Here is a 14866-nt window from a genome sequence, read left to right as displayed (position 1 = left end):
TGAGCTGAAGCAATCTGCCCGTGTTGGGCTCCCAAAGTGCTGGGATTATACACTGTATTTTAAATGGTAGTGAGATAACTTTACAAAGCCTTTTTAAGGCCTGACATAAACCCAAAAGCCATTAAAAGAAAAAATATAAATATGGCTACATAAAAATAAAATTTCCTACATAGAAATAAAACAGTACAAGACAAATACTAATACCAAGCAGAGACCTGCCTCGGGGTCTTCACACTTTGTTTCCTTTCACTGGAATACTCTTTTCGCAGATGTATATAGGCAAGTTCTATCTTTATCTCATTGAGTGCTCCTTCTTCATCTCCCTTGCTTCCTCTTCCTCATCTCCCAATCCAGTATCTACATTCACTACTTTCTTGGTGATTTTGTCTAGTCTCATGGCTTCAAGTTGCATCTATCTGTGGTCAGTCCCCAAACTGTTCTAATTACAAACTTTCCCATCTCAGTTGATGACAACTCCATCGTTCCAATGTTAGGTACAAAAATCTTGGAGTCATTCTTATCTCCTCCCTTCTCACACCCTACATTTAATATTTCAGGAAACCTTTATACATCTACCTCCAAAATATCTCCAGAGTTCAATCACTTTCACCCCCACCATTTCTAACACCCTGGTGCAAGCCACCATCATATCTCTTGCCTGGATGAATGCAAGAGCTTTTTATGGCTCTTCCAGCTTCTGTCCTTCCTCCTTCAAGTTTGTTATCAATATAGCAGTCGGACTGATCCTCTAAAAATGAAGGTTATGTCACATCACTCTTCTGTTTAAAATCCTCCAGTGACTCCTATCTAATTCAGAGTCAAAGCCCAAATCCGTACAATGGCCCACGAGGCCCTTCATGATCTGGCACCCCATTACCACCTTGGTGTCATCTATTTAATGTAACAAACTCTGGATCTGGCACTCCTGATCCGCCTGAACTTACTTTACTGTTTCTTTTACCCATAGCATTGATCAACTACTAAAATAGTATATAATTCATTCATTACATTTATTATTTATTTCTGTTTCCCCCCACCCCAGAGTGTGTGATCCACGGGGTAAAACTTTTTTTGGTTTGTCTTATTTACTACTGCAACACAAGAGTCTAGAATTGTGCCTGGCACAGGCTTAATAAATACTTTTGAAATGAATAAGTGTCCACATGGCTTACTTCATTGCCTTCAGGTATCTATTCGAATGTCACCTTATTAGGAAGGCCTTTCCTGACCACTATATATAAAATAGCAACTCCTTCATACCAAGCACTCCCTATTCCTTGTATATGCTTTATTATTTTATCCCACTTATCATCACCCAGCGTATCAGTTCTTTTCTTATTGTCTGTCTCTCTCCATTACATGTAAGATTCATGAGAGCTGGGGCTTTGTTTTGTTCAGTGCTGCTCTCTAGAACCAAGTATAGTACTTGATACTTAATAAGCACTGAATAAATATCTAATGAAATAATAAACCCCACAGATACAGGGAGATTTTCTTAATATATAAACAACTCCTACAAATCAATAAAATACCAACAACTCAATAGAAAAATCACAAAAGACAGAACAGAAATTATAAATAGCTTTCAAATATATGAAACCCTATATATCTAAACCTTAATACATAAAAGGGAAATGCAAGTGGACACTTCTAAGAGACAATATTTTTAACCCTCAGATTAAAATTTATATTTATACATATACAAAAAGTATATATATTTATACATATATAATATATATATATAAAATACATAATATAAATTAAAGACTCTTAGGCAGCATATGAGGAACAGTAATAACATCTAATACATAGCACTTACACTGTTCCAGGTATAATTCTTAAAACATTACAAATATTAACTCATTTAATCCTCACAATGATCCCATGAGGTACACTAAATGTTATGATCTCTGTTTTACAGATGATTCAACTGAGGCACAGAGAAGTTAGATAACTTGCATAAAACTACACAGCTACTAAGTTGCAAAGCAAGGATTTGAAAGTAGGCAACCTAGCTGTAGATTCCAGGTATTTAAGTACTATGTATAACTCTCAACAAGTATGCACAAGTATTTTCAGAAACTATAAATTGGTACCACCTTATTGGAGGGAAACTTTTAAGTGTCCATAAAAGTTTAAATGAGTTTTTGCATTTCTACTAGCATTGAATGGGAGTTGTTGTTGTAACACATCCTTGTCAGTAGTAGGTGTTGTCTGTGTTTTGGAGTTTAGCCATTCCAGTATGTGTATAGTGGTATCCCATTGTTCTAATTTGCAATTCCCTAATGACAAATGATGTTCATCATCTTTTCACTTGCTTTATAATTTTTAAATTGAGTCATCTTATTGTTGAGATTTAAGGGTTCTTTGTGTATTTTGGATACCAGTTCTTTATCAGATATGTTTTAAAAATATTTTCTGCCAGTCTGTGGCTTTTTTATTTTCTTAACAATATTTTTCACAAAGTAGAAGTTGTCTTAGCAGTGTCCAACTTACCAATTTTTTCTTTCATGTATCATGCTTATGGCGTTGTATCTAAAAAGTCATCACCAAACCCAAGGTCACCTATACTTTATCCTATATTATCTTCTAGGAGCTTAATAGTTTTACATTTTACCTTTAGGTCCATGGTGCATTTTGAGTTAATTTTTATGACGAATGTAATGTGTAATGTCTATGTCTAGATTATAATTTTTTTTGATTTTTGTTTTTGAGACAGAGTCTCACTCTGTCACCCAGGCACCCAGGCTGGAGTGCAGTGGCACAATCTTGGCTCACTGTAACTCTGCCTCCTGGGTTCAAGCCATTCTCATGCTTCAGCCTCCCGAGTAGCTGGGATTACAGGCTTGTGCCACCACGTCCAGCTAATTTTTGTATTTTTAGTAGACGTAGGGTTTCGTCATGTTGACCCGGCTTGTCTCGAACTCCTGGCCGCAAGTAATCCACTCGCCTCGGACTCCCATAATGCTAGGATTACAGGCATGAGCCACCAGGCCCACCCTTTTGCATGAGGGTGTCCAGTTGTTCTAGCGCCACTTGTTGAAAGGACTATCTTTTCTCCATTGAATTGCTTTTGCTCCCTGATCAAAAATCAGTTGACTATATTCATGTGGGTCTATTTCTGGGCTCTCTATTCTGTTCCACTGATCTACTTGTCTATTCTTTGACCAATAACTCGTTGTATTGATTACTATAGCTTTACGGTAAGTCTTGACATCAGGAAGTTTTAGTCCTCCAACAAAATGTCCATAAAATAACTTGATGAAATCTTGATTGAGATTGCATTTAATTTACAGATTAAGATGGAAAAGACTGACATCTTGACAATATTGAATCTTTCTATCCATGTACATGGACTATTTCTCCATTCATTTAGAATCTTTTTATTTCATCAAAGTTTTATAGCTTTCCTCATGTAGATCTTGTATAAAATGAATTTTAATCCCAGTTGTATTGCTATTCTCTAAGGTATCCAGCATCAAAGCCTTAGAGATGACTTCAGTGCTTGTCACCCAGTCCTTACCTCATTCGCTGACAAGTGCTATACATACTGGTTTCTAAATAACTTGAATTCATCTGCTTTTCTCCATGTCTACTGCCAGCACCTTAATTAAGGCTGCCATCATCTATCATCTGGAGGACTGTGATAGACTTTTGCCTAGTATCCCTATTTTCACTCATGCCATTTTTATTTCTACCACTTATGGCAGTTAATCACTTGTTTCTAAACTGAAAATTTTCTTAAAATAATTATAGATTAATATGCATTTGTTACAGTAACATCTAGTTTATCTATTGCCCAGTTTTTTCCAATGATAGCATCTTATAAAACTGTAGTATGATGCCCCAACTATGATATTGACATTGATACAATCTACCGATTTTATTTAGATTTCTCCAGTTTGACTTGTATTCATTTGTGTGGGTATGAGGGTATTTAGTTGTATACAATTTTATCACATGTACAGGTTGATGTATCCACCACTGTGACCAAAATAACGGACAGTTCTATTACCAAAAATATCCCTTGTGTTACCCTTTTACAACTACATCTGTCTCCTTCTCTGCCCATCTCCCCATTCCTAGGCACTGGAATGACTAATCTGTTCATTTCTAAAATTTTGCCATTCCAAGAACATCATACAAATGCACTTTTCCTCTTGGGATTGGCCTTATTCACTTAGTGTAAGTCTCTGGAGATTCGTCCAAGATGTGGTATGCATCAATAGTGCATTTCTTCTTATTGCTGAGTAGTATTCCATGGTATGGATGTACCACAGTTTGTTTAAGCATTTACCCAGTGAAGGACATTTGTGTTTTTATTTTTCCAATTTAGGGCTATAATGAATAAAGCTTCTATAAACTTTGGTGTACAGGTTTTTGTGTGGACATACATTTTTCATTTCTTTAGAATAAATCCTCAAGAGTGTGACTGTGGATCACATGGTGTTTCTTCTCTAAGAAACTGCGAAACTGTTTCAAAGAGATGTTGTACCATTTAATATTCCCGCCAGCAATAAATAAGGGAGAGCTAGGTTCTCCATATCCTCCTCAGTGTTTAGTTATGTCACTACTTTTTGTTTTTCTAATTCCGACAGATGTGCAGTAATACTGCATTACATGTGGTTTTAATTTGCATTTCCCTAATGGCTAAAGATGTTTTCATTGCTATTTTACCACCATCTGCATATCCTTCTTGGTGAAATGTCCTTGGTCATCATGTGATTGAATTGTTTGTATTTTTAGGATTGAGATTTGAGAGTTGTTGTTGTGGTGGTGGTAGTGGTGGTGGTTTTGAGACAGAGTTTCACTCTGTCACCCAGGCTGGAGTACAGTGGCATGATTTCTGCTCACTGCAACCTCTGCCTCCTGGGTTCAAGCAATTCTCTGCCTCAGACTCCCAAGTAGCTGGGATTACAGGTGCTTGCTACCACGCCCAGCTAATTTTTGTATTTTTAGTAGAGACGGGATTTCACCATCTTGGCCAGGCTGGTCTTGAATGTCTGACCTTGTGAGCCACCACACCCAGCCGAATTGAGAGTTCTTCATATATTCTAGATACTAGTCCTTTGTCAAGTATGCGGATTGCAGATATTTTCTCCAAGATCGTAGCTTGTCTTTTTAATTTTTGTAACAGGATATTTCATACAGCAAAAATCTTTACATTTTGATGAAGTCCAATTTATCACTTTTTCCTCTTACAGATTGTGCTTTTAGTTTCAAAACTAAAAATTCCTCACTAAGTCTTGTTCCCAAAGATTTTTCTCCCATGTTTTCTTCTAAAATTGTCTTTGTTTTACCTTCTACCTTTAAATCTATGATCCAGCATTGTTATAAACATTACATAAAAATAGGTACTTAAAGCTAGACATGGTGGCTCATGTCTGTAATACCAACATCTTGGGAGGCCAAAATGGGAGGATCGCTTGAGGCCAGAAGTTTAAGACCAGCCTGGTCAACACAATGAGACTCTATTTACACAAAAAGTAAAAAAAAAAAAAAAAAAAAAAGTAGCCAGGCATGGTGGCACATGCCTGTAGTCCCAACTATTAAGGAGGCTAAGGCAGGAGGATTTCTTGAGCCCAGAAGTTTGAGGCTGCAAGACCCTGTCTCTAAGAAAAAATGAAAAGTAAATCTATGATCCATTTTGAATTAATGTTTGTGCAATGTGTGAGGTTCAAGTCAAAGTTTCTTTTTTCTTTTTGTCTGTGGATATCACATTGTTTCAGGACCATTTATTGAAAAGGCTATCTTTCCTCTATTGAATTGGATATATTTGTGTGGGTCCATTTCTGGGTTATCTATTTCCTTCCATTAATTCATATGCCTGCCGTTCTGCCAATCATGACACTGTCATGATTCCTCTATCTATATAGTGAGCCTTAATATCAGATAGAATGGTTTCTTTTACTTTATTCTTTTTTCACAAGATTGTTATAGCTGTTATATGGACTGTGACTTTCCATTTACATTTTAGAATAAGTAGGTCTATGTCTAAAATGAAATTATGCTGGAATTTTGATAGAAATTTCACTAAACCTTTAGATGAATCTGGGGGAAATTAACATCTTTATAATGCTGACACTTTCAATCCATAAATATAGTATGTTCTTCCATTTTTAGATTTTTTTGATATCTCTTATCAGCACTTTGTAATGTTCAGTATATAGAACCTGCATGTGTTTTCTTAAGCGTTTATACAGATTTTCTTTGGCATGATTGTAAATTATGTTTTTAGATTTTGATTTCCACATGTTAGTTGCTAGCATTTAGAAATGTAATTGATTTTTGCATGTTGGTCTCATACACTCATATACTGTTACCTTGTTGAAGTTATTTATTAGTTCTGGGAATTCTTTTCTAGATTTCTTGAGATTTTCTATACATACAATCACATCATTTGAAAGTAGAAGTTTAATTTTCTTTTTTCCAGTCTGTATGCCTTTTATTTTCTTGCTTTATTCTGCTGGCTAAATCTTCTAATATGATGTTTTAAAAAATGAGAACAATCATTGATTTATATTATCATGTGATATTTTTTCTTAACTTGATATGGCGGATAACATAGATTGATTTTTGAATATTGATTTAATCTTGCCTCCCTTGTATAAATTCCACTTTGTCATAGAACAGCTTCAGTGGGATTGCTTGCTTCTGATTTGACCTCACATCACTTCTCCTGGATTAGATGTCAAATCCTCCACTAGGGACACCTTTAATGTGGCTACAACCTAGGACTACCTCTGCATAGTTTAAGAGAGCCTGCTTATAGGTATATACCCAAAGGACTATAAATCATGCTGCTATAAAGACACATGTACACGTATGTTTATTGCGGCACTATTCACAATAGCAAAGACTTGGAACCAAGCCAAATGTCCAACAATGATAGACTGGATTAAGAAAATGTGGCACATATACACCATGGAATACTATGCAGCCATTAAAAATGATGAGTTCATGTCCTTTGTAGGGACATGGATGAAATTGGAAATCATCATTCTCAGTAAACTATCGCAAGAACAAAAAACCAAACACCACATATTCTCACTCATAGGTGGGAATTGAATAATGAGAACACATGGACACAGGAAGGGGAACATCACACTTTGGGGACTGTTGTGGGGTGGGGGGAGGGGGAAGGGATAGCTTTAGGGATATACCTAATGCTAAATGACGAGTTAATGGGTGCAGCACACCAGCATGGCACATGTATACATACGTAACTAACCTGCACATTGTGCACATGTACCCTAAAACTTAAAGTATAATAATAATAAAATAAAATAAAAGAGAGAGAGCCTGCTTTACAAATATATCCTCTTTATTCTGCCTTATCAGTGTCTTCTTCTCCACTGGTATTATTCCCTTAGCATACAACATGCTCTGATTTTGAGTATCCGAAAATAACCTTCCCTTATGGCTGCTACTTTTTTTGAATTACTGTCACCTGTATCCCTCTTATTCCATCATTCATGTTGAAAGAGTTGCTTTTCCTTTACTGTCTTTGCTGCACCACCCTCACTACTTATCCTCTTGTCTAACTCATTCCTAGTTCTCTGCTGTCTCTTAAAGTAAACTCCCAATGGCCTCATATCCCTCTTTGTTTTCTAGATATCTTCATTTCATTTGACCCCACGAAATACTCTTCCACTTTCAAATTATCCTGCCTCCCTTGGCTTCTTGGACAGTGTGCTCCCTATTTCATCCTATCCATTCCTTCAGACTCCTTTGCTAGATTCCTTCTCAAATTATCAGACCTCTAACTTCAAACTTTCTGAAACTCTGGGTAAGTACCACCAATGTTTTGCAGTTAGATCCTAAAAATATAGCTTTGGATTTAACAGCTCTCCTGAGCTTTCCCTTGTTTCTAACTGCCTCTTAAACATTTCCATCTCCATTCTTTCTCCAGAGAAGAGTAATGAGTACTTGCCCTTTGCTAGATATTGTGCTAAGTACTTTTTATAAGTCTTCCCACTTAATCCTCTCATGAATTCCATAAGGCAAATATCAATATCCCAAATCTACAGATGTGGAAACTGAAAGTCAAAGGAAAAATTCTTTACCAAAACCTGCACAACGTAAATAAGTCAGAATTTAAAGCCAAGCAGTTCTAAAAAAATAGATTAAGTATAATAACAGAGAAGGAAGGTAGAAGGAAACAGTTGAAGGTAATGGCTAGGTTCACAATATAGATTTTGGTGATACTTTCATGGGTGTATACCTATCTCCAAACTCCTTGAGTTGTATACATTAAATATGTACAGTTTATTGTACATTAATCATACCTCAATAAAGTAGGTTAAAAAACAAAGCCAAGCATTTCTAATTTCTATTGCTATTTTCTTTTTGAATACACAAAACTACAACTTAAGGTCAATATGTATGAAACCAAATTCATGATTCCCCTCTACCCCCAAACCAATTATTCCTCCAGCTTTTTATATTTCCACTAATAATGCCATCATTGGCTCAGTCTACTACGCTGGAAATTCTGGAGTCATTCTCAACTTCTTTCTTTTCCTCTCTGTTCATATCCAACCAGTGAACCTATCTGGCACTGCCTTTTCACTCTCTCCCATCTGCCCTTTTTCTTTGCAAATTAACTTCTACCACCCTAATCTAGGCATCTCAATTTGCTACTGAGTTGGTTTTCTGGTCTTTAGTCTCACCTACCTTCCATTTGCACTGTCCAGTCCATTTGTCCATCTTCCTGTAAGGCAAGTTCCATCCATCTCTAACCTCTGCTCCTTCATCTATAAATGAAAGGATCGGCTGGATGACAATTGAGGCTCCCAACTTTTTCATCACCCAAGACCCCTTTTGTTTTGTTTTCAATCTGTAGGGCCCTTGACTATAAAAATTTTTCTAATGTCAAAATTTTTATTGCCGGGTGTGGTGGCTCATGCCTGTAATCCCAGCAGTTTGGGAGGCTGAGGTGGGGGAATCACCTGAAGTCAGGAGTTCGAGACCAGCCTGGCCAACATGGTGAAACCCCATCTCTACTAAAAATACAAAAATTAGCCAGGTGTGGTGGCCTGTGCCTATAGTCCCAGCTACTCAGGAGGCTGAGGCAGGAGAATCGCTTGAACCCAGGAGGCAGAGGTTACAGTGAGCTGAAATCACGCCACTGCACTCCAGCCTGGGCGACAGAGTGAGAATCTGTCTCAAAAAAAAAAAAAAAAAAAAAAAGAATGTTTTTATTTATTAAGGATCAATTAGCTTGTTTTGCCATTTTTTAAAAAAATGACTTTCATAACCACCAATCAATTCTTCTGATCAGTGTCCCATTTGATTAATTCTAGCCCAAAGCAAATAATACTGACACTGTGGTTGATCTGTACAGCCTTATTATAGAGAAATACATTGGTTCCTTTAGGCTTTCTGAAATCTTCATAATCCATCCAGAACCCGCAGTGTGGATGCCCACGCTCCCTGGCTAGTCATCACTGGGTGAGTAATCTTTAAGCAATCTCCCAGCCCAGCCAATCTGTGATTCCTAAAATAGAGTGCTGATTGTGTAACGCGCAAACCGCACCCCTCACTCCCCCCACCATTGATTATTCTGTAAAGGCTCCCCATTGTCTCTTAAATTAACTGTAAACTGCTTAGCCTGGAATTCAAAGCCTGCCATGCTCCAGCCCTAACATAATAGTTTTTTTTTTCTAATTGTGAGCTGACAGCCATGCTTGCATGAGCAACAAACTATTAAGCCTGAGCATACATGCAGAGTTTACTGTTCTAATCACAAATAAAAGTGATGAAAAAGTTAATCTAACACATATTTAATGATACACCTAATAGTTATTTTGTTGGACGGGAATTAGCAATAAATGGTAAGCAGTTCGCATAAATGATTGTAATTAGTATTACTTTTCCACATTCAGACCAATTTTTCTAGTTTCCTTCCTTACTATTAGTTTTCCAGCATTCTTAATCAGCATCAGTGCTGACAACTCTCCCTGATACCGTGTACCATTTAATCATCATCATCACATACACGCACACACTCTTCCATACATTATGAGACAAAAGGTCCTGGCTTTTCCACTCCAGCAGCTGTCCCCCATGATAGGTCACTTGCTTTGTCTCCTTCCTTCCACCTGACTCCCTCTTCTACTCATCCCTATATCTGAGGCTGCTCTGAGTGGATCATCCTTATTCCAGTATCAGAAGGCTCAAGGTTACGGAAATTCAGTCCCTTAAAACTGGGTTGCTTCAGAGAAAGAACTAGGGGCTATGGAATGTTCACTCAGTTGTGTTGGGGGGATCAATAACAGGAGTCTTTCAGGGTTGTCAGTACTATATAAAAGCATTATAAAGGGAAGTGGCAGACACTAGGGGGCAGAGGTCTCAGGGAGGGGAGACGCGGTTTCATCAGAATATGATCATGGCTACAACGTTATAATTCCAAACACAGGTATTAAAATACATGTAAATAAGATACAAATCATACAATTGTTTGAAAATATTCATGTAATTTTTTAAAAAATCACTACTCATATTTGCTATATTATATGCAAAGCCTTCTGAACCAGAATCAGGAGAGCTCAGGAGAGTGGTGGCTCAGGAGACTTCTCTTACTGGCTGATTTGTGACAGTGGACAAGCCAATGGCCTCTCCAGTTCTGCATCTGTAAAATGGGTTTTAATCCCAGTGGTGATGCTGTTCACTCAGATGCCCAGTCTCAAAACCCAGGAGACATCCTCAATGCCTATGACCCACAACTCATCTTATTGGCCGCCAAATCCTATACATAATGGCTCCTAAACAGCAGTTTTATTTCCCTCTCTCCAACCCTACTGCCAGCATCTTAATTCAGGCCACCATTATCTCTCATCTGGACCACTGTGATGACCTTCTAACTAGTCTTATTTCCATTCATGCTATTTTCAAATCCATTCTTTTTGAGGCAGCTAGAAAGATCACTTATTAAATTGATGTAAAATTCATATAACATGAAATTAAGTATTTTAAATGTACAGTTCAAAGGTGTTTGGCACATTACCAATTTTGTGCAACCATCACCTTTATCTAATACAAAAACATTTTCATCAGCCCAAAAGGAAACCCTGTACACATTAATCAGTAGCTACCCACCCCCTCTCCTTCTCCCAGCCCCTGGAAACCACGAATCTGCTTTTTGTCTCTATGGATTTGCCTATTATATATACTTCATATAAACAGAATTGTATAATACAATGACCTTTTCTGTTTTCTTTCACTTAGCATAATGCTTATGAGGTTCATTCATGCTGTAATATGTATCAGTACATCATTCTTTTTCATGACTGAATAATATTTTTATATGGATATTCCACATTTTGTCTATCTATTCATCACTTGATAAACATTTGGGGTTTTTCCTACCCTGAGGCTAATATGAATAGTGCTGCCATGAACATTCATGTGCATGTTTTTGTTTAAATACCTGCTTTCTATTCTCCTGGGTATGTGGTTTGGCATCCTGGGTCATATGGTAATTCTGTTTCACTTTTTGGGACAAATGTTATAGTGTTTTTCAAAGCAGCTGTATCATTTTGCAATCCCACCACCAGCTTGTTTGCCATTTATATATATTCTTTGGAGTGCTGGTTTCTATTTGAATTGTTTGCCCACATTTTAATTGGGTTGTTTGGCTTTTTGTTGTTTTTTAAATATTTTTAATTTTTAATGTTTGTGGATACATAGTAGGTATATATATTTATGGGACACATGAGATGTTTTGATACAGGCATGCAATGTGAAATAAGCACATCATGGAGAATATTTCATTGTACTGTCTATGTCTTGAATAGTTGTTGCAGTTATTGTTTTTGATTGATTCATGGTGATATGGTTTGGCTGTGTCCCCACCCAAATCTCATCTTAAATTCCCATGTGTTGTGGGAGGGACCTGGTGGGAAGTGGTTGAATCATGAGGGCAGGTCTTTCCCATGGTGTTCTCGTGATAGTGAATAAGTCTCAGGAGATCTGATGGTTTCATAAGGGGGAGTTTCCCTGTACAGGCTCTCTCTTTGCCTTCTGCCAACCACATAAGATGTGACTTGATTCTCCTTGCCTTCCACCATGATTGTGAGGCCTCCCCAGCCATGTGGAACTGTAAGTCTGATAAACCTCTTTCTTTTGTAAATTGCCCAGTCTCGGGTATGTCCCTATCAGCAGCGGGAAATCGGACTAATACACATGATTTAGTCTTTCTACTTAGGATAAGAGTAGTTTACACACCACAGTTACAGTGTTATAATAGTCTGTGTTTTTCTGTGTACATACTATTACCAGTAAGTTTTATATCTTCAGGTGATTATTGCTCATTAATAGCCTTTTCTTTCTGATTGAAGTGCTCCTTTTAATATTTCTTGTAGGACAAGTCTGGTATGGATGAAATTCCTCAGCTTTTGTTTGTCTGGGAAAGTCTTTATTTCTCCTTAATCTTTCAATGACATTTTCACCAGATATACTATTCTAGGGTAATTTTTTTTCCTTCAGCACTTTAAATATGTCATGCCACTCTCTCCTGGCATGTAAGGCTTCCACTGAGAAGTCTGCTTTCAGATGTATTGGCACTCCATTGTATGTTACTTGTTTCTTTTCTCTTTCTACTTTTAGGATCCTTTCTTCATCCTTGACCTTTGGGAGTTAGTTTATTACATGCCTAGAAGTAGTCTTCTTTGGGTTAAAGCTGCTTAATATTCTATAACCTTCTTGTACCTGGATGTTGATATGTTTCTCTAGGTTTAGGAAGTTCTCTGTTATTATTTCTTTGAATATGTTTTCTATCCCTATCACTTTCTCTACCTCATTAAGGCCAATAACACCTAGATTTGCCCTTTTAATATTATTTTCTAGGTTCTCTAGGCATGCTTCATTGTTTTTATTCTTTTTTCCTTCCTCTTCACTGTGTATTTTCAAGTAGCCCATCTTCAAGCTTACTAATTCTTTCTTCTGCTTGATGAGTTCTGCTAATGAAACAGTCTGATGCATTTTCAGTATGCCAGTTGCATTTTTCAGCTCCAAAATTTCAGCTTGATTTTTTCTAATTATTTGAATTTCTTTATTAGATTTATCTCATAGAATTCTGAATTCCTTCTCTGTGTTATTTTGAATTTCTTTGAGTTTCCTCAACATAGCTCTTCTGAATTCTCTGTCTGAAATGTTACATATCTCAGTTTCTCCAGGATTGGTCCCTGGTGACTTATTTAGTTGATTTGTTTGAGGTCATGTTTTCATGGATGGTACTTATAGATGTTCTTTGGTGTCTGGGCATTGAAGAATTAGGCATTCATTGTAGTCTTCACTGCCTGGGATTGTTTGTATCTGTCCTTCTTGGGCAGGCTTTCTAGATATTTGAAAGGACTTGGATGTGGTGCTCTAAGCTGTATTTTTATGGTCCTGGACAAGATTTTGGAGAATTCTCTGGATTAATAGCCAGAGACTCCTGTCCTCTTACCTTTCTTTGTCTCAAAGAAATGGAGTCTCTCTCTCTATTCTGAGCCACTTAAAGTTGGAGGTGGAGTGGACACGCCACCACCGTGGCCACCACTTCTAGGACTGCACTGGGTCAGACCTGAAGTCAGCACAGTACTGGGTCTTACCCAAGGCCTGCTGTAACCACTCCCAGGATATGGCTTATGTTCACTCAAGGCCCTGGGGCTAGGCAATCAGCAGATGGCAGAGCCAGCCAGTTCTATGTCTTTCCCTTCAGGGTGGCGAGCTTCCCCAGGCCCTGGGTGGGTCCAGAGGTGCTATCTGGGACTCATGGACTAAAGTCAAAAACCTTAGAAGTCTACCTGGTGTTCTGCTGTACTGCAGCTGAGCTGGCACTCAAACCATAAGACACAGTCCTTCCCACTCTACCTTCTCCTTTCCAAAGGCAGAGAAGCCTCACCCCATAGCCACCACAGGCCACATGGAGTACTGCCAGACTACCATTGATGTTCCCTTAAGGCCAAAGGGCTCCTAAGTCAGCTTCTGGTAAATGCTGCCTGGCCTAGGACTCACACTTCAGGACAGTGGGCTCCCTTCTGGCCCGCGGCAGGTCCAGAAATGCTGTGCAAGAGTCAAGGCTTGGAATCAGGGACCCCAAGAGCCCACTACATGTTTTATCTCCCTGTAGCCATGTGGTATCTAAAGCCAGCAAGTCTCAGATGCTCACCCAAGGCCCTCGACACAGTACCTGGGTATTGCTGTTGGTTATTCAGGGACCAGTGGCCCTTCAAATAGCAGGTGATAAATGCTGCCAGGACTGGGTTCTTCCCTTCAAGGCAGTGGGTTCCCTTGTGGCCCACAGTGTGTCTAGAAATGTCATCCCAGAGGTAGGGCCTGGAATGGGGGCCTCATGACTCTGACTGCTGCCCTACCCTGCTGTGGCTGAGCTAGTATCTAAAATGCAAGATAAAGTCCTCCCCTCTCTTTCATCTCCTCTCATCATGCAGAAGGAAGGGGTCTGTTTTGGAGCCACAAGCTATGCAGCTTGGGGTTAGGGGAGGGCGATGATAGCACTCTCATAGCCACCCCGGCTGGTGTCTCAGTAGGTTGTGTGCCCCACACCCCCACTCCACTGTCTCTGGGCCCAGTTTAGCACCAGGACTCACCTAGGAGTTGCAGTCCTTGTGGTCTGGACTGCCTTTCAAGTTTACTTAGAGACCTAGAACCCCTTGGCCCTCGGTGGCAAGGTTTGTGGAAAACTCAAGTTCCTACCACTGGGGCACTGGGAATGGAGATTCCCCTCTGGCTAGGGCTGGTTTAAATGCTCCCTCCATGGGTAGATGTCATCTGAGTTTGGTCAGATTTTCCTTTCTGCTCTAACAAGACAGCACTGAGTTCAATGCCTCACGATTTCTGTGCTCTCTTTCCCCCAGTACCC

The 14866-nt window shown here is 38.6% G+C and overlaps 1 long non-coding RNA gene across 1 annotated transcript in view; it reads right to left on the bottom strand.

Moving 5' to 3' along the window:
- Positions 1-9427, bottom strand: part of LOC134809309 (uncharacterized) — a 137393-nt gene extending 127966 nt beyond the window's left edge. The window contains exons 1-2 of the long non-coding RNA XR_010154714.1: positions 9327-9427; positions 8677-8756 (exon numbers count right to left, since the gene is read on the bottom strand). This is a non-coding gene — a long non-coding RNA (uncharacterized LOC134809309). The remainder of the gene's footprint in view (positions 1-8676; positions 8757-9326) is intronic.
- Between the last annotated feature and the right edge of the window lie 5439 nt (positions 9428-14866).

Source organism: Pan troglodytes, chromosome X (assembly GCF_028858775.2).
Source record: "Pan troglodytes isolate AG18354 chromosome X, NHGRI_mPanTro3-v2.0_pri, whole genome shotgun sequence".
Lineage (NCBI taxonomy): Eukaryota > Metazoa > Chordata > Mammalia > Primates > Hominidae > Pan > Pan troglodytes.
Note: the sequence above shows the minus strand (reverse complement) of the source record. Positions and strands in the feature narration are given on the sequence as shown.